Genomic DNA, 5,012 nt, shown 5'->3' with positions numbered 1-5,012 from the left:
GATGAAATTTAGGGTTTGGTTGCGGTATCGGTGAATATCTACATGGAATCTTACACGCATATTGTTGGATTCGTCGTTCATACGAAGGAATCTTATCTATATTGGTCCAGTTTTCGATCTCCGAGAAAGATTCTTTCTCGAAGCTGATGAAATTTAGGGTTTGGTTACGATATCGGATATACGCATAATGGTTGATTCGTCGTTCATACGAAGGTATCTTATCTATATTGGTCCAGTTTCCGATCTTCGAGCAAGATTCTTTCTCGAAGCTGATGAAATTTAGGGTTTGGTTACGGTGTCGGCGAATATCCATATGGAATATTACACGCATAGTGTTGGATTCGTCGTTCATACGAAGAAATCTTATCTATATTGGTCCAGTTTTAGATCTCCTAGCAAGATTCTTTCTCGAAGATGATGAAATTTAGGGTTTGGTTGCGGTATCGGTGAATATCTACATGGAATCTTACACGCATATTGTTGGATTCGTCGTTCATACGAAGGAATCTTATCTATATTGCTCCAGTTTTCGATCTCCGAGAAAGATTCTTTCTCGAAGCTGATGAAATTTAGGGTTTGGTTACGATATCGGATATACGCATAATGGTTGATTCGTCGTTCATACGAAGGTATCTTATCTATATTGGTCCAGTTTCCGATCTTCGAGCAAGATTCTTTCTCGAAGCTGATGCAATTTAGGGTTTGGTTACGGTATCGGCGAATATCCACATGGAATATTACACGCATACTGTTGGATTCGTCGTTCATACGAAGGAATCTTATCTATATTGGTCCAGTATTAGATGTCCTAGCAAGATTCTTTCTCGAATATGATGAAATTTAGGGTTTGGTTACGGTATCGGCGAATATCTACATGGAGTCTTACATGCATACTTTTGGATTCGTCGTTCATACAAAGGAATCTTATCTATATTGGTCCAGTTTTCGATCTCCGAGCAAGATTCTTTCTCGAAGATGATGAAATTCAGGGTTTGGTTACTGTATCGGCGAATATCTACATGGAATCTTACACGCATACTATTGGATTCGTCGTTCATACGAAGGAATCTTATTTATATTGGTCCAGTTTTCGATCTCCTAACAAGATTCTTTCTCGAAGCTGATGAAATTTAGGGTTTGGTTACGGTATCGGCGAATATCTACATGGAATCTTACACACATACTATTGGATTCGTCGTTCATACGAAGGAATCTTATCTATATTGGTCCAGTTTTCAATCTCCGAGCAAGATTCTTTTTCGATGCTGATGAAATTTACGGGTTGGTTACGGTATCGGCGTATATCTACATGGAATATTACACGCATACTATTGGATTCGTCGTTCATACGAAGGAATATTATCTGTATTGGTCAAGTTTTCGATCTCCGAGCATAATTCTTTCTCGAAGATGATGAAATTTAGGGTTTGGTTACGGTATCGGCGAATATCTACATGGAATCTTACACCCATACTGTTGGATTCGTCATTCATACGAAGGAATCTTATCTATATTGGTCCAGTTTTCGATCTCCGAGAAAGATTCTTTCTCGAAGATGATGAAATTTAGGGTTTGGTTACGGTATCAGCGAATATCTACATGGAATCTTACATGCATACTGTTGGATTCGTCGTTCATACGAAGGAATCTTATCTATATTGGTCCAGTTTTAGATGTCCTAGCAAGATTCTTCCTCGAAGATGATGAAATTTAGGGTTTGGTTACGGTATCGGCGAATATCTACATGGAATCTTACACGCATACTGTTGGATTCGTCGTTCATACGAAGGTATCTTATTTATATTGGTCCAGATTCCGATCTTCGAGCAAGATTCTTTCTCGAAGCTGATGAAATTTAGGGTTTGGTTACCGTGTCGGCGAATATCCATATGGAATATTACACGCATAGTGTTGGATTCGTCGTTTATACGAAGAAATCTTATATATATTGGTCGAGTTTTAGATCTCCTAGCAAGATTCTTTCTCCAAGATGATGAAATTTAGGGTTTGGTTGCGGTATCGGCGAATATCTACATGGAATCTTACACGCATACTGTTGGATTCTTCGTTCATACGAAGGAATCTTATCTATATTGGTCCAGTTTTCGATCTCCGAAAAAGATTCTTTCTCGAAGCTGATGAAATTTAGGGTTTGGTTACGTTATCGGCGAATATCTACATGGAATCTTACACGCATACTGTTGGATTCGTCGTTCATACGAAGGTATCTTATCTATATTGGTCCTGTTTCCGATCTCCTAGCAAGATTCTTTCTCGAAGATGATGAAATTTAGGGTTTGGTTACGGTGTCGGCGAATATCCACATGGAATATTACACGCATACTGTTGGATTCGTCGTTCATACGAAGGAATCTTATCTATATTTGTCCAGTTTTAGATGTCCTAGCAAGATTCTTTCTCGAATATGATGAAATTTAGGGTTTGGTTACGGTATCGGCGAATATCTACATGGAATCTTACATGCATACTTTTGGATTCGTCGTTCATACGAAGGAATCTTATCTATATTGGTCCAGTTTTCGATCTCCGAGCAAGATTCTTTCTCGAAGATGATGAAATTTAGGGATTGGTTACGGTATCGGCGAATATCTACATGGAATCTTACACACATACTGTTGGATTCGTCGTTCATACGAAGGAATCTTATCTATATTGGTCCAGTTTTCGATATCCGAGCAAGATTCTTTCTCGAAGCTGATGAAATTTAGGGGTTGGTTACGGTATCGGCGTATATCTACATGGAATATTACACGCATATTGTTGGATTCGTCGTTCATACGAAGGAATCTTATCTGTATTGGTCCAGTTTTCGATCTCCGAGCATAATTCTTTCTCGATTATGATGAAATTTAGGGTTTGGTTACGGTATCGGCGAATATCTACATGGAATCTTACACCCATACTGTTGGATTCGTCATTCATACGAAGGAATCTTATCTATATTGGTCCAGTTTTCGATCTCCGAGAAAGATTCTTTCTCGAAGCTGATGAAATTTAGGGATTGGTTACGGTATCGGCGAATATCTACATGGAATCTTACACACATACTGTTGGATTCGTCGTTCATACGAAGGAATCTTATCTATATTGGTACAGTTTCCGATCTTCGAGCAAGATTCTTTCTCGAAGCTGATGAAATTTAGAGTTTGGTTACGGTATCGGCGAATATCTACATGGAATATTACACGCATACTATTGGATTCGTCGTTCATACGAAGGAATCTTATCTATATTGGTCCAGTTTTAGATGTCCTAGCAAGATTCTTTCTCGAAGATGATGAAATTTAGGGTTTGGTTAGGATATCGACGAATATCTACATGGAATCTTACACGCATATTTTTGGATTCGTCGTTCAGACGAAGGTATCTTATCCATATTGGTCCAGTTTCCGATCTTCGAGCAAGATTCTTTCTCGAAGCTGATGAAATTTAGGGTTTGGTTACGGTGTCGGCGAATATCCATATGGAATATTACACGCATAGTGTTGGATTCGTCGTTTATACCAAGAAATCTTATATATATTGGTCCAGTTTTAGATCTCCTAGCAAGATTCTTTCTCGAAGATGATGAAATTTAGGGTTTGGTTGCGGTATCGGCGAATATCTACATGGAATCTTACACGCATACTGTTGGATTCTTCGTTCATACGAAGGAATCTTATCTATATTGGTCCAGTTTTCGATCTCCGAAAAAGATTCTTTCTCGAAGCTGATGAAATTTAGGGTTTGGTTACGTTATCGGCGAATATCTACATGGAATCTTACACGCATACTGTTGGATTCGTCGTTCATACGAAGGTATCTTATCTATATTGGTCCTGTTTCTGATCTCCTAGCAAGATTCTTTCTCGAAGATGATGAAATTTAGGGTTTGGTTACGGTGTCGGCGAATATCCACATGGAATATTACACGCATACTGTTGGATTCGTCGTTCATACGAAGGAATCTTATCTATATTGGTCCAGTTTTAGATGTCTTAGCAAGATTCTTTCTCGAATATGATGAAATTTAGGGTTTGGTTACGGTATCGGCGAATATCTACATGGAATCTTACATGCATACTTTTGGATTCGTCGTTCATACGAAGGAATCTTATCTATATTGGTCCAGTTTTCGATCTCCGAGCAAGATTCTTTCTCGAAGATGATGAAATTAAGGGTTTGGTTACTGTATCGGCGAATATCTACATGGAATCTTACACGCATACTTTTGGATTCGTCGTTCATACGAAGGAATCTTATTTATATTGGTCCAGTTTTCGATCTCCTAACAAGATTCTTTCTCGAAGCTGATGAAATTTAGGGTTTGGTTACGGTATCGGCGAATATCTACATGGAATCTTACACACATACTGTTGGATTCGTCGTTCATACGAAGGAATCTTATCTATATTGGTCCAGTTTTCGATATCCGAGCAAGATTCTTTCTCGAAGCTGATGAAATTTAGGGGTTGGTTACGGTATCGGCGTATATCTACATGGAATATTACACGCATACTGTTGGATTCGTCGTTCATACGAAGGAATCTTATCTGTATTGGTCCAGTTTTCGATCTCCGAGCATAATTCTTTCTCGAAGATGATGAAATTTAGGGTTTGGTTACGGTATCGGCGAATATCTACATGGAATCTTACACCCATACTGTTGGATTCATCATTCATACGAAGGAATCTTATCTATATTGGTCCAGTTTTCGATCTCCGGGAAAGATTCTTTCTCGAAGCTGATGAAATTTAGGGATTGGTTACGGTATCGGCGAATATCTACATGGAATATTACACGCATACTATTGGATTCGTCGTTCATACGAAGGAATCTTATCTATATTGGTCCAGTTTTAGATGTCCTAGCAAGATTCTTTCTCGAAGATGATGAAATTTAGGGTTTGATTACGATATCGACGAATATCTACATGGAATCTTACACGCGTATTGTTGGATTCGTCGTTCATACGAAGGAATCTTATCTATATTGGTCCAGTTTTCGATCT

Source organism: Papaver somniferum, chromosome 1 (genome assembly GCF_003573695.1).
Source record: "Papaver somniferum cultivar HN1 chromosome 1, ASM357369v1, whole genome shotgun sequence".
In the NCBI taxonomy this organism is placed as follows: Eukaryota; Viridiplantae; Streptophyta; class Magnoliopsida; order Ranunculales; family Papaveraceae; genus Papaver; species Papaver somniferum.
Note: the sequence above shows the minus strand (reverse complement) of the source record.